We start from the raw sequence: 15,555 nt of genomic DNA, 5'->3' as shown, positions 1-15,555 counted from the left end.
TGGAAAGAGGAAGGATAGATAATTGGACACAGGAAGTAGGGGTTGGAAAGTAGAGTGAAACTTCAAGGGATAGGTAGGGTCAAGAGAATAATTTTTAAATTACTTGTATTTTAGGATTTTTTAAAAGGTAAGATTCTCCCTTAAATATAACCTGAATACCATCATCATACCTCAAAACTTAACAACACCTAGTATCATGGTCTACCCAAACCTCACATTTCCTTAATTGTCTCATAATTCTTTTGCTACCAGGTTTACTGAGATTCATATACTATACAATTCATCCATTTAAAGTATGTAATTCAACAGTCTAATACAAAGAGTTATACAATCATCACTAACAATTCTTTTTTTTTTAAGATTGATTTATTTATTTTAGAGAAAGCATCAGCAGGAGGGGCAAGGGAAAGGGAGAGAGAATCTGAAGCAGACTCCATGCTGAGCACAGAGCCTGACACAAGGCTCAGTCTCACAACCCAGAGATCAAGACCTGAGTCTGAAACCAAGAGTTGGATGCTTAACTGGCTATGCCACCCCAGCACCCCTACAGTCCATTGTAGAACAGCTTCATCAGCCCAAAAAGAAACCCTATACCTATCAGTACTCACTACCCATTTTTCCCCAACCTATCAGCCCTAGGCAACAATCAATTTATTTTTTTGTCACTATGAATTTTCCCTTTCTGGACATTTCATATAAATGGAGTCATGTAATATATATGTTTGACTGGCTTCCTTCACTTACCATGTTTTCAGGGTTCATCTATATTATATTATAGCATGTGGCAGTACAGTACTTCATTCCTTTTTATTGTCAAAACATATGTATGTGCCACAATTTTTTTATCCACACATTTGTTATCCACACATTACTTGATGGACATTGGGTTGTTCGGACTACTTTTTGGCCGTTGTAGATAATGCTGCAATGAACATCTATTACAAGACTTCACTGTGGAAATATGTTTTCAGTTTTCTTAAATATCTTCTTAGGTTTGGAATTGCTGAATCATATAATAACTGTATGTTTAATCTTTTCAGGAATGGCCAGGCTCTTTCCATAGTGAAGCTGCCATTTTATATTCCTACAAACAGGATATGAAGGTTCTAGTGGAGACATCCTCACCAACACTTGTTAATATCTGTCTTTTTTATTATACCTATTCTACTGGGGGTATAGTGCTATTTCACTGTGGTTTTGATTTGCATTTCCCTGATGACTAATGATGTCAGTCATCTTTTTGTCGCATATTGGCCATCTTGTATAGCTCATCTGAGAACTGCCTATTCTGATGCTTTGCCTACTTTTTAAATTATGTTGTCCTTTTTATTATTGAGCTGTAAAGTTCTTTATATATTCCAGATTTAAGTCCCTCAGCAGATACATGATTTGCAAATATTTACTCATATTCAGTGGGTTGTCTTTTCATTTTCCTGATGATATCCTCCAAAGCACAAGGTTGTCATTTTAGTGTCCAATTTATCTTCTTTTTCTTTTGTTGCTGTATTTTCGGTATCTTATCTAGGAAACCATTGTGTAATCCTACGTTTTCTTAGAGTCTTACCCTTTTGGCTCCTACATATAGATCTTTGATCTATTTTCATTTTTATTTATGGTTTAAGGTAGGGGTCCAACTTCATTCTTTTACATATAGCTTTCCAGTTGTCCCACCACCGTTTGTTGAAAAGCCTATTCTTTCTCCTTTGCATTGTCTTGGCATCCTTGTCCAAAACCAATTGACTATAAATATATGGATTTATTTTTGGACTCTAAATCTATTCCACCAATGTATATGTGTATTTTTATGCCAGTACAAACTGTTTCAATTACTGTAGCTTTTTAGTTTGTAAAATTGGGCAATATGAGTCCTTCGATTTTTTTTTTTTTCTCTCCAGTTGTTTTTGCTATTTGGGATTCCTTGAATTTCCATATAAATTTTCTAATCATTTTGTCCATTTCTGAAAGAAAAAATGCAGTTGTGATTTAGATAGGAATTTACTGAATCTGGAAATAAATTTGAAGAGTATTGCCATCTTAGTAATATTAAGTCTTTTGATTCATAATCATGGAATGTTTTTCCATTCATTTAGATCATCTTTAGTTGGGGCACCTGGGTGGCTCAGTGGTTTAACATCTGCCTTGGCTCAGGTCATGATCCCAGAGTCCTGGGATCAAGTCCCACATCAGGCTCCCCACAGGGAGCCTGCTTCTCTCCCTGCGTGTGTCTCTGCCTCTCTCTCTGTGTCTCTATCTCTCATGAATAAATATAGTCTTTAAAAAAAATAGATCATCTTTAGTTGCTTTCAACAATGTTTTGTAGTTTTCCTAGTATAAGAATTGTTCATTTCATTTTCAGATTATTCATTGCAAGTATATAGGAATACAATTAATTTTTGCATATTGACCTTGAATCCTGTAACCTTCCTAAACTCATTGATTATTTTTGTAGTGGATTCCTGAGCATTTTCTGGAAACAAAATTATGTCATTTGCAAATAGATACTGTTTTTGCTTCTTTCTTTCCAGTCTGTATCACTTTTATTACATTTTCTTGACTGATTTTTTCCAGCTAGAACCTCTAATACAATGTTGAAGTGTTAAGAGTGGACTTCCTTGTCTTTTTCCTGATCGTAAGCATTCAGTCTTTTATCATTAAATATGACATTAGCTGTGAGGTTTTTATATATAGCCTTTATCAGATAGAGCATGTTTTCTTTTATTCTTCTTAGTTTATTGAGTATTTTATCATTATTAAAGGCTTTGGGATTTTGTCAAATCCATTTTCCGTGTCTGTTTTGATGCTCGTGTGACTTGTCCTTTATTCTGTTAATATAGTATATTACATTTATTGATTTTCAGATGTGAAACCAACTTTCCATTCCTGGGATAAATCCCACTTGATAATAGTGTTATGATCCTTCTTATATGTTGCCGAATTTTGATTTGCTAGCATATTAAAGACTTTTACATCTATACTCATAAGGGATACTAGTCTTTAATTTTCTTGTGATATCTTTGTTTTTGATGTCATAGTAATAGGGACATACAGAATGAGTTGGGAAATATGCTCTCCTCTTCTGTTTCAGTTTTTTGGTTCTTTGTGTGTTTTTTGGAAGAGTTTAGAAAGTATTGACAAATATTGTTTTCTTAAATGTTTTGTAGAATTCACCAGTGAAGCCTTCTGGGCCGTGGCTTTTCTTTGTGCGTATTTTTGTTTTATTTTGCTTTTTTGTTCTTTTATTGCTAATCTCTTGTTATAGATCTGTTCAGATTTTCTATTTCTTCTTGAGTCAATTTCAGTACTTTCTGTCTTTCTAGGAGTGTATCCATTTCACCTAAGTTATCTAATTTGTTGGCATTCAGTTGTTTATACTATTCCCTTATGATCCTTTTTATTTCTATAAGCTTAGTATTAATGAACCTGTCTTACAATTTTTTTTTTACAGTTTGTGCAAATCAGGATCCAAAAGCCAATACATTGCATTTGAGTTATTTCTTTATCTCTTAGGTCTCTTTATGTTTTTTAAGGTTTTATTTTATTTATTCATGAGAGACACACAGAGAGAAGCAGAGACACAAGCAGGGGAGAAGCAAGCTTTGTGTGGAGAGCCTGATGCAGGACTCAATCCCAGGACCCCGGGATCACAACCTGGCTCAACCACTGAGACACAAAGGCACCCCTTCTAGGTCTCCTTAGATTCCAACCCCCCCCCCTCCATCTCACATTTCCTTGATATCTATTAACTGCAGAAACCTAGTTATTTACCGTATATATTTCCCACATTCTAGGTTTTTCTGACTATATTGCTGGGAGTCTCTAACATATTCTCTACCCCCTAGATACTCTATGCCTTATTCTGATTCAAGTTTGAGTTTTGGCAGAACTACTCCATATATCCATCAGGAGGCACATAATTTCTAATTGTCTCTCTTTGTGAAATGATCAGTAATTAATTACCATTGCCTAGATTTGTTCCAATTGAATAGTTCAATTGAAGGCAGAGTAAATAAAGCAGAGTAAGTAGGAGTACTCGTCAATCCAGAGTATGTGGGATCTTAGCTAAACATCTTTACCAAATTATCTTTTGTCTTTGGGCCTCAATGTTCTTATCTTACGAACAAGTGCATAAACTATAAACGACTTCTAAGGCTTCTTGCTATTCTAATATACTGACTAAATACTTAAGGAATGAACTTAATCTCTAGCAGATACAATTTGGATGCGTTGGGGGATTCCTAGGTGGCTCAGCGGTTTAGCACCTGCCTTTGGCCCAGGGCATGGTCCTCGAGTCCTGGGATTGAGTCCCACAGTGCTCGCTTCGGCAGCACATATACTAAAATTGGAAGGATTGAGTCCCACATCAGGCTCCCTGCATGGAGCCTGCTTCTCCCTCTGCCTGTGTCTCTGCCTTCTCTCTCAACTCTCAATCTCTCTCTCTCTCTCTGTCTCTCATGAATAAATGGGTGAAATCTTAAAAAAAAAAAAAAAATTGGATGGGTTAAAAAGGATCTGCTAGGGGCATCTGGGTGGCTCATTTAATTAAGTGTCCAGCTCTTGATTTCAGCCCAGCTCATAATCTCAGGGTTGTGAGATCAAGCCCTGAGTCGGGCTCCATGCTCAAGCGGGGAATCTGCTGGAGGTTCTCACACACTCACCCTGTGCTCCCCCCCCCCCCAAAGTAAATAAATAAATATTTTAAAAATAATAATAGAAGGATCAGCTAACATGGTATTATTCTTCCCATCTCAGACCATTTAGGTTCATTTCAAAGCCACAGTTTGTCAATGATTAAATTCAATCATATATATATAACAAAGTCAGTTAAAATCATTGTAAAAGCAGGGAGATTATGCCAAAAGCCTTGGTTCCTGGATTCTGGTTCTGGCTGTGCCTGCACTCAGCTGGTCACATTCTCTCTCAAGGTCCTATCCACAAATAAAAGATGTTAGTGTTCACTAAAGGCATACAGGCTTTATAATTTTATGCCTTTTGTTGATTTTTCCCCACAGCTTTTGAGAATGATATTTTTATTTAATTTTTTTTTTTTTTTTTTTTTTTTTTTTTTTATGATAGTCACAGAGAGAGAGAGAGAGAGGCAGAGACACTGGCAGAGGGAGAAGCAGGCTCCATGCACCGGGAGCCCGACGTGGGATTCGATCCCGAGTCTCCAGGATCACGCCCTGGGCCAAAGGCAGGCGCCAAACCGCTGCGCCAATTTTTATTAATATCGTCAGCCCTAGGGGATCCCTGGGTGGCGCAGCGGTTTGGTGCCTGCCTTTGGCCCGGGGCGCGATCCTGGAGACCCGGGATCGAATCCCACGTCGGGCTCCCTGCATGGAGCCTGCTTCTCCCTCTGCCTGTGTCTCTGCCTCTCTCTCTCTCTCTCTCTCTCTCTCTCTGTGTGACTATCATAAATAAATAAAAATTAAAAAATATATATATATATCGTCAGCCCTACCTTTTTTTTATCTGTTTTCTGATTATATTCTACTTATCAGCGGATTGATGGTGCCTGCCCTAGGTATCAGCTCATGTATAAAATGCATCTTTGGTATAGAAAACTCAAAGTAAATGCATCAAAATATTAGTGAATGATTATCTGTTGGTAGTAAAATTGTTGGTCATTTAAAAAACTTACATCTGTATTCTTCATCTTATTGTATCAACATATATTTTTGTAATTGTTTAAAAGTCATTCTTGGGCAGCCCGGGTAGCTCAGCGGTTTAGCACTGCCTCCAACCCAGGGCCTGATTCTGGAGACCCGGGATCAAGTCCCTTGTCAGACTACCTGCATGGAGCCTGCTTCTCCCTCTGCCTATGTCTCTGCCTCTCTCTCTCTGTCTCTCATGAATAAAGAGATAAAATCGTTAAAAAAAAAAAAAAAGTAATTCTTAAAATATTTAATAGCATATTTTTGACAGCATGCCCTAATGAACAAATCACCAAATTCCAGGTAAGAAGTTTATTTTTCTTCCTATGATTCCATTAGGCAGTATCTCTCACTCTAGGTTAACTTAAATACTTTAGTAATAGGTACTTATATTTAATTAGATGGCTTTACTTAATCTTCAGTAATCTCAGGGAAAAAATATTTTATGCCTACAGAAATTAAAATTCATGAAGAGCAGCAGCAATGCATATTGTCATCATCTGTCATAGCATATATGGAATCTGAATTTGCATTACTTGGGGAACAGGTAGTCTCTTTACTAGAGAAGTGTTGTGTATTTACAGAAATATTTGAGCAGAGACAGGGTGTGTCTTTTGTATGTGATGAAAACAGGAGATCAGAAACTAGTTTGCTAAATTGTGTTTATAACCACTCCCTCTCTTAGTACTTGACTTACCTAGTAAGTATCACCCACTGAAGGAGACAGTACAAGTGTCTGGCTAACCTCTCATGAGTTTCCTAACCTGGCAAGGTGTTTAATGAAGAGGATAGGTATAGTTTCCAATACTGTCACAACTAGTGAAATTGACGTTAGAAAAACCCATTTCTTAGTAACAGGCAGTATGAAAGTCAGTATTTTACCATCAGAAGCATGACAAATCTGGGTGGTTCTATGAGCAGCTCTGTTGCAGAACAAATGATTAAAGATCCCTTTAAACATCACCTGTTGCCTAATGTGTCATAATCCAGATCTGTTCAGGCTTTTTGAAGACAATTCCTTACACTTAGTAAGAACAAAGGGCAATGCCAAAAAGTAAATAACCTGACAGTTTGGGGATTTCAGCTGCCATCGGTGAGGTCTCCTGAGCAACTGGTCCATGCCAGTTCTCAGACGGACTCCTGTACCAATGACCTGATCAACCCATCCAAATGCAAAGAACCATTTAGAGACTTTTTTGAATGTGAAATGCTTGTATTTTTACATTATCTAATAGCTTCTCCTTTGGTGGAACTTGACCTGCCCCTGGATAGACATAGCTGAAAAGATACAGTTTTTATACTCAAGGAAGTCAGTTTAGTAAGGAAAATAAATTGTTAGACTATATAGTTCCTACAGTGATGGAACATAAAAAGGGTTACTTAGCAGGTGTGGGTGGGTCAAGAAAAGCTGAGGAGGAATGAAGGGAATGTTCTTGAGCTAAACCAAACAAAACATTGAAACTCACCATTATGACATTCAGACTCCCAGAACTGGAATGGTGTTTTAGGTAATTCCCATTTGGACAAGGTTTATTTTTTTCTAATAATTTCAAGCAACTCAAAATCTTTGCATTTTAACTAGTTCGCTTAGAGTTTCACAGATAATATTTCCCAAAATGGACCTATTCTGACACGTGGACCATCACGCATACTCACACACATACATACTTCATGGTCATTTGGCAAAGTGAGAAGAGAGTTCATTAGGTAGGTCAGAATGTGTAAATGAAACTGCCCTACTATGTCTGTTTTAACAAAGTAACAGATCTCTGCCTGTATTTCCTCACATGTATTAAGGATGAGATAATTCCAACCATCTATTGTAAATTGTAGGGTATGCCTGATTGTCATGCATGGGAATCTGTGCTCTTCCAGAATTGCACAATTGTGTTTCTTCTATTTTTGTTTTTGCCACATTAATTATATCATGTAGTACTTGAAATAGAGTTGGAGTCTGTCACTCTGCCAGCTTGCAGTTTAAAAGTTAAATGATGCATTAAGAAATCAGCAAGTGTTAAAATTATTTATAAGATTTATGTTTGCCATATTTTATAGCTGGTGTTATTTATTTAGAATTTCCTGTTCCTGGATGAAATTCTCTTGCCTTCTGCTGTTTGCAACAACTCACGTTCTATTTCTCCTTTTCAATAATCTCCTTACATTCATGCCATATTTTCCAGTTTTCCTTATTGCTTCAGCTAATTTCTAAGTAAATCATGGCATACACAATATGAGTTGTTCACAGTCACTAAACTCTTATCCTCAAATGTATTTTGATTTTCTCAATTCCCAAAATTTGCCTTTGCTTGTGCATGATTTAGCTATATGACACACACACACACACACACACACACACACCCGCTATGAATTTCTCTTTCTCTCGTGCACTTGGCACACTGCATTTCTCTGCATCATCTACCACACTGCCCTGGCATTCTGAGTCATCTGGAATTAAGCACCCTCCCTACTATTAACTGTGTAATATTTAAATTCCACTTACCAGTCTTCTTTTGAATTCAAACACCACGTAAATTAAACTGACTAAAGTTGCTTTTAACCTGTAATTCCTGATTGCAACAGGTAGTTGCCGACTCTTGAAACTAACAGGTTTGACTAGAAGCGGACAGTTCTTACTCCCACAGAACTTAATATTTTACATTTATATAAATTCAGAAGGTAAGATCCTACCTTTCTTGTCCATGAGGACTCTTTGCTCATTGATAACACAATATCTTAATTTAAACAAAAAGTATTTGCACCGTACTTCAGAAAATAAATTCGATTCCTCAGTGTCAAGCAAGAGGAAAGTAGGAAAATTTTACTACAGACTACCAACCACTTCAAGGGATTTACCAGACAATTGCTGGTATAAATTACAAAGACAATGCTAATCTATAACTATATGAAATGCCAGGACATTTGCCTGGCAAATGGCAAGTGGGGTAAATTTGACTCTGCATCTTCAACTTGGGCATATGAAAAATATAGCATCCCTAAAAGTTGTCCAAGGATTTGAGATCACCAGGATTTATCCAACCAGCTTGATGGAAATGATGGAGGAGAATTTCAGAGCCAAGAAATGTTTTGACAAACCTCAAAATCTACCTCAGAATCTTGGAAAGTTGGATGGAGAATGTATCTTAGAGATCATTCATCCACCACTCTTGTTTGTGAGAAAACTGAAGTCCACAACTGTCCAGGGATTCACCCAAGGTCTTGCGCTCCTGCTTAGTGACAGATTCAGAACCAAACCTCGATAATCCTAGCACCATTTCAGTAGTCTTAAAAAGCTAGCTGGCAAGTAAATTTGAACCCTCTAACAGAAGATAGCCTATATCCAGCTCCTGATGCCCCTTTCTCTGAAAATGAGGCAAACGGTTGGGACATTTTTTTTTTTTAATTTTTATTTATTTATGATAGTCACAGAGAGAGAGAGAGGCAGAGACACAGGCAGAGGGAGAAGCAGGCTCCATGCACCGGGAGCCCGATGTGGGATTCGATCCCGGGTCTCCAGGATCGCGCCCTGGGCCAAAGGCAGACGCTAAACCGCTGTGCCACCCAGGGATCCCGGTTGGGACATTTTTAAAAGAAAACACTGATTATAAAATGGGAAGAAATTCTTGTACAGACTGGCTAATTGGAAGCAAGTCTTTGGCTTCCCCAAGACAAAGGAGAATCTTTAGTCATGAAGTTAAAAACTGATGGTGTCACCAGAGCTGACAACCTTTTTTAGAAGCAGCATGCTGAAATTAGAACTGAAGAGAAGACTTTACAGAAGCTTGAATTTAGAGCTATCTCACAATACTTGGAGTTAGTTTGTATTTTTTGTTTGCATTTAACAAAGGATCAGGCATGCAACAAAGAAACAGGAATTCCTCGTGTTGCCCGGCCAGATCCCATTTCCACCGCTCTGTTCTGAATTTGGCACTTATATTTTCATACCGGTTTTGTGTGTTTCATATATGTAAATGTATCCATAAGTAATATTTGGTATTGTTTTCATATTTTAAGTTTTATATAAGTGCCATAATATTGTATATATCTTTCTGCAACTAATCCCCTCCTTTCTTAATATTATGTTTTTGAGATACATCTTATAGGTAAAAAGGGTAGCTGGAGTGTTAATTTGTTTTTAAGTACTCTATGGTATTCATAACTATATGAATGTTTTGACGCTTATCTAATCTCCTATAAATGGACATCTAGTGAGTTTCCAGAGATTTGTTTTGTTTGCTGGAATTTTTTTAACTTGATATATAAACATTTTTATAAAACCTTCTTTTTTTTTTTTTTTTTTTTTTTTTTTTTTTTTTTTTTATAAAACCTTCTACTTGTGGGTTGTATGCTTGAGTTTCTCTAGTGACATTTATGAGGTCTTAACATATGTATATCTTCAACTTAACAAAAACATCTCAGAAATGACCAGCAGAATAGGAGAGTGTGCATACTAGCACTATGTATTTAAGAGTCTAAAATGGCATTTCTTTATGGTGTTAATTTGTTTTCCTGATTTCTCACGGAACTGAGTGTCTTCCCATGTGTTCACTGGCAGTTTGGAGCTCCCTTCCTGCCTGGGTCACTTTTTAGATGAACAGTTTACCTTTTTATTACTGATTTTTAGAAATTCTGTAGTCAGAACATGAATCTTTCATAGCTATTTGCAGCCAGTATCTTGTCCCTATCTGGAATACTATTTTTTACTTTTTTATTATGATGTCTTATATGATCAGTTTTATCAACCTTTTTCTTTTTGATGTGTGCTTATTGTTTCTTCTAAAAAATATGTCCCCACTCCAAGGTCATAAAGATATTCTCTTGTAGTTCCCTCTGATATTTTTAGGTTTGGTGTTTTTACAACCGTTAGGCATTTTTTTATATACACATAAAATTTACTTTTGTGTGCGGTGTGAGGTAGGAAACTAATTTTATTTTTTTCCAAATTGACAATCAGTTGTTTTGAAACCTTTTATTGAAAATGCCACCCTTTCCCAAAGGGTGGGACATATACTTTGGATTTTCTTTTGGTTCTGTCATGTTGTTCTTTTATTCCTGTGCCTTAATGCACATCTTAATTACTATACCTTGATAGTAGTAAATTACAGTATTTGGAAAGTAAGCCCCTACCTACTGAGTAAACACAATGGGAGCTAGCTATATTTGAGCTATCTCTCTTGAGCTGCCCCCCCCCCAAAAAAAGGGGGGATGCATACTGCAAGGAAAAAAATGCAGGAAGAAACTATGGGATGTGCCATTGGGCAGTGAGTGGCAAAGTTGGAGCCCTGGAACTGGAGATTGATATCCTGTACCAAGGGAACTGCGCTCTGTGGAGATCTGTGGGGCCCTCCTAAGAGCTCATACGGTGCTTGCTTCAGCAGCACCTATACTAAAATTGGAATGAAACAGAGAAGATTAGCTTGGCTCCTGTGTAAGGGTGACATTCAAAGAGCTCACACATGTGCCCCGTAAGAGATCCAGACTTTGGATACCTGCCCACAGAAGGCCTTGTGGGCAGTGTTACTAAGTAAAACAACAGCAATCACAGAGGATTCCAGTTGCTCCCAATGAAGTAAAATATTTGCTCTGAAAATGAAGTAAAAAAAAAAAAAATACAACTTATCAAGAATAAAGTACTTAGGAATAGATTTAACAAAAGGAGTAGATGACTTACATATTGAATATTGTTGAAGGAAATTAAAGAAAACATAAATAAATAGACCAGAAACCTTAATATTGTTAAAATACTCTCCAGGAGCACCTAGGTGACTCAGTCGGTTGAGCAGCTGGCTGGCTCTTGGTTTTGGCTCAGACCATGATCTTGGGGTCCTGGGATCAAACCCCACTTTGGGCTCCCTGCTCAGTGGGGAGTCTGGCTTAAAGGATTCTTGCTCTTCCTCTGCCCCTCCCCACCACTCATCTCCTTTTCTATCTCTCTTTCAAATAAATAAACAAATCTTAAAAAAAAAAAAGATTCCCTCAAAAATGATCCACAGATTCAATGCAATATCTATAAAAAATCTCAACTATCTTCTGCAGAAACAAGACACACTGATCCTAAAATTCCTATGGGAATGCAAAGGACCAAGAGAAGCCAAAACAATCGGGAAAAAAGAACAAAGTTGAAGGACTCACACTTCCTGATTTTTGGAACTTAATAGGAAGTTATCAAATAGTAAACTTACTACAAAGCTGATAAAAATAGTGTGGTACTGGCTAAGGATAGACCATTGGAATACAATTAAGCATCAAGAACTAGACCCATGCATCATGCATCTGTGTTCAGTTGATTTTCAATGAGGTCCCAAGATAATTTAATAAGGAAGGAATAATCTTTTCAACAAATAATTCTGGGACAACTGGATAGCTAAATATAAAAGGATGAAGTTGAATCATTTCTCCATACCATATGTAAGAAATGGATGCATGGGTGGCTCAGTCAGTTAAGCATATGCCTTAAGCTCAGGTCATGATCCCAGGGTTCTGGGATCAAGCCCCATGTCAGACTCTGCTCATGATCTCTCTCTCTCTCTCTCTCTCTCTCTCTCTCTCTCTCTCTCAAATAAGTAAATAAATAAAATCTTTTTTAAAATCATGTAAATCTAAAGCTGATCTTTAAAAAATAAGACTAGGTCAAAGACTTACATGTAAGATCTAAGCTGTAAAACTCTACAAAGAAAACGTAAGAATAAATCTTAAATGTCCTTGTCCTCATATTAGGCAATGGTTTCTTAGATATGACACCAAAAACAAACAACATTAAAAAAAAGATAAATTGAATTAAATTAAAATTTTAGACTTTCACACTTCATAGGACAATAGGGGAAAAAAAAAACACAAGAAATGGAAGAAAATATTTGCAAATCATACATCTGATGAATGTCTAATATCCAGAATATTTAAAGAACTCTTATAAGGGGATCCCTGGGTGGCTCAGCGGTTTAGCGCCTGCCTTTGGCCCAGGGCGCCATCCTGGGGTCCCAGGATTGAGTACCACGTCGGGCTCCCAGCATGGAGCCTGCTTCTCCCTCCTTCTGTGTCTCTGCCTCTCTCTCTCTCTCTGTCTATCATAAATAAATAAATAAATAAATAAATAAATAAATAAATAAATAAATAAATAAATAAATCTTTAAAAAACTCAATAATAAAAAAGCAAGTAACCTAATTTAAAAACGAGAGAAGGATCTGAATAGACATTTCTCCAAAGAAATATGCAAATGGCCAATGAGCCCATGAAAAAGATAATAGCCATTAGGGAAATGCAAATCAAAATCATATTGAGATACTACACACATCCACTAGAATGTCTGTAGTTTCAAAACAACAGAAAATACCAACTGTTGGTGAGGATGTGGAGAACTGGAACCCTCATAAGATGCTCCTGTGTATGTAAAAGGTACAATTGATTTGAATAAGTTTGGCAGTTTCTCAAAAAGTTGAAGATAGAGTTAAAGTATGATCCAGCAATTCTGCTTCTAGGTAAATACCCAAGAGACACATTGGGTATACATATTAGATAGAAGCATTATATTTACACAAAATCTTGTACACCCAGGTTCATAGCAGTGTTATTCATAGTAGCTAGGAATTGAAACAACCCACATGTCCATCAGCTAATGCAAATAAAATGTGATTTATCAATATAATAATTACTGAACCATAGATAGTAAACCTTGAAAACATTATGCTAAGTGAAAGAAATAAAAGGCCAAATATTGTATGATTTTGTTTATATGTAATGTCCAGAATAAGCAAATCCAAAGAGACAGAAAGTAAATTAGTGGTTGCCTAGGGCTGGGGTAGAGGAGGGGATGGGTGCTGGGAGTCATAGAGGAGTGACTGCTGATGGGGACCACCTTTCTTTTGGGGGTGATGAAAGTGTTCTGGAGGTAATGGTGATGGTTACAACCTTGTGAATATACAAAAAAAATACTGAATTGCACACTTAAAATGGAGAGTTAATGATATGTGAATTATACCACACTAAAGAAATCACCTTAGGGTGTCTGGGTGGCTCAGTCAGTTAAACATCCCACTCTTGATTTTGGCTCAGGTCATATCTCAGGGTCCTGAGATTAAGCCTTGTATCGGGCTCCCTGCTGGGCATGGAGTCTGCTTAAAGTTCTCTCTCCTTCCTCTGTCTCTCCCCAGCCCTGTGCGCCACCACTGATGCACATGCTCTCTAAAATGTTAAATAAAATTAAAAAAATAATAATCACCTCAAAAAAAAAGCAAAGGCCATTTGCCTTTTTTCACCATCTATTTTTCATCTCCAATACCCAAGGAGCTAGAACCTAAAAGTGGGACAAGTAGGCAGGAGTCAAGCAGACCATGCCCACACTGTCCCAGTAGTCTATGAAGTGGAAGGAAGATTGCTTTGAATTAGATATGAAAAATAAAGATTGTTTCACTGACTATGAGTGATGGAAATATAATGATAGGTGCCTTGAATGCCACTTAGGCATGAGAAGGGAAGGTTTGTCAAAGTATAGTTGAAGGCAGGGACATGACACAAGAAATAAAATCACTTAATGTTAGGGCTCCTGGGTGGCTCAGTCAGTTAAGTGTCTGCCTTCGGTTAAGGTCGTGATCCTGGGATCCTGGGATCAAGCCCCACATTGGGCTCCCGCTCATCAGGAAGCCTGCATCTCCCTCTGCCTCCCGCTCCCCTGCTTGTGTGCTCTGTCATATAAATAATCTTTTCATACTTAATGTAATTGATATGTGAAACTTCTCAATAATCTGATTACATTATAAATATATGTAAAATACCTTGTGTACATGCAACATTAAATAAAAGTTATGACTGTTGTTCTTGTTTGGAGAAGATAGAATTAGTGCACCAAAAGAATGAGGGTCAAAACAGCAAGCCACACCCAGATATTGACCTCATATCTGCTATCATTCCTTACAAAAAGGAACCAGGGACTGACTGATTCCAGGTTGGGAACTGAGAATGTACAAGGCACATCTAAGAATACTTTTTTTGAAGAAAACTAGAGTCTTCAAAGACAGGGTTGTATCAAGGGGACTCAGGAGCAAACTGAAGGGGGCTCCCACTGGCCAAAGTATAGAGATGACTTCCACTAACCCATTATTTTTAAAATGTGAATTATGGGGAAAGAATTAAGCATTTACCCCACTTTTCAAGTTAGAAATGTATCTCAGAGTAACCAAACATTCCCAAGTGATAAAGGAAAGCTCTTCTTTCGAGAAGGATGCCTGCTAATAAATATAGAACAAATGATTAAAGTCTTAAGTTTTGTCAGCTTTTATGAAATAGTTGATTCAGACAATTAGCAGATACAAAACCATTAGTTGGAAGTCTGATGGAAAAAGAAAAACTGAAAAAACTTTAAGTATTTGCATGGTGTCATACACATAATTGTTCAACGGACACTATTACCACCTTTGCACACAAATCACTCAGTAAATAGGGGCAATAACCACACATTTTGTATCACCCGGTGTGGTGTTATATGTAGCATCACCTACGAAACAGTTCTTGTCAAATACTTATAATCAGTCCAATCAAGATTTAGATATAACTTCCAATTTACAGGAAATTTGGCAGAAGAAGACCAAAAAATATTAGCAAGAGGAAACAATCAGATGAATCTAGAAATTGAGACATTCAATAAGATGTCCTGACCTCTTCAACAAGTCATAGTCATGGTGAAAACTTAGAGGCAGAGAGACTTTTAGATTGATAGAGACTCAAGAATCCTAACAAAAGTAATATATGTCCCTTATTGAATCTTTTTTTTTAATTTTTTTTAAATTTTTATTTATTTATGATAGTCACACACAGAGAGAGAGAGGCAGACACAGGCAGAGGGAGAAGCAGGCTCCATGCACCGGGAGCCCGATGTGGGATTCGATCCCAGGTCTCCAGGATCGCGCCCTGGGC

The 15,555-nt window shown here is 37.2% G+C and overlaps 1 long non-coding RNA gene and 1 pseudogene across 1 annotated transcript in view; both read left to right on the top strand.

Annotated features, from left to right (window-relative positions):
- The window catches only part of LOC106560033, a 44,828-nt gene that overhangs the window by 4,845 nt on the left and 24,428 nt on the right, over positions 1–15,555 (top strand). The window lies entirely within an intron of this gene.
- On the top strand, positions 11,011–11,110 carry LOC119864551 (annotated as a pseudogene).

The sequence above is a fragment of the Canis lupus genome, chromosome 19, assembly GCF_011100685.1.
Source record: "Canis lupus familiaris isolate Mischka breed German Shepherd chromosome 19, alternate assembly UU_Cfam_GSD_1.0, whole genome shotgun sequence".
Lineage (NCBI taxonomy): Eukaryota > Metazoa > Chordata > Mammalia > Carnivora > Canidae > Canis > Canis lupus.
Note: the sequence above shows the minus strand (reverse complement) of the source record. Positions and strands in the feature narration are given on the sequence as shown.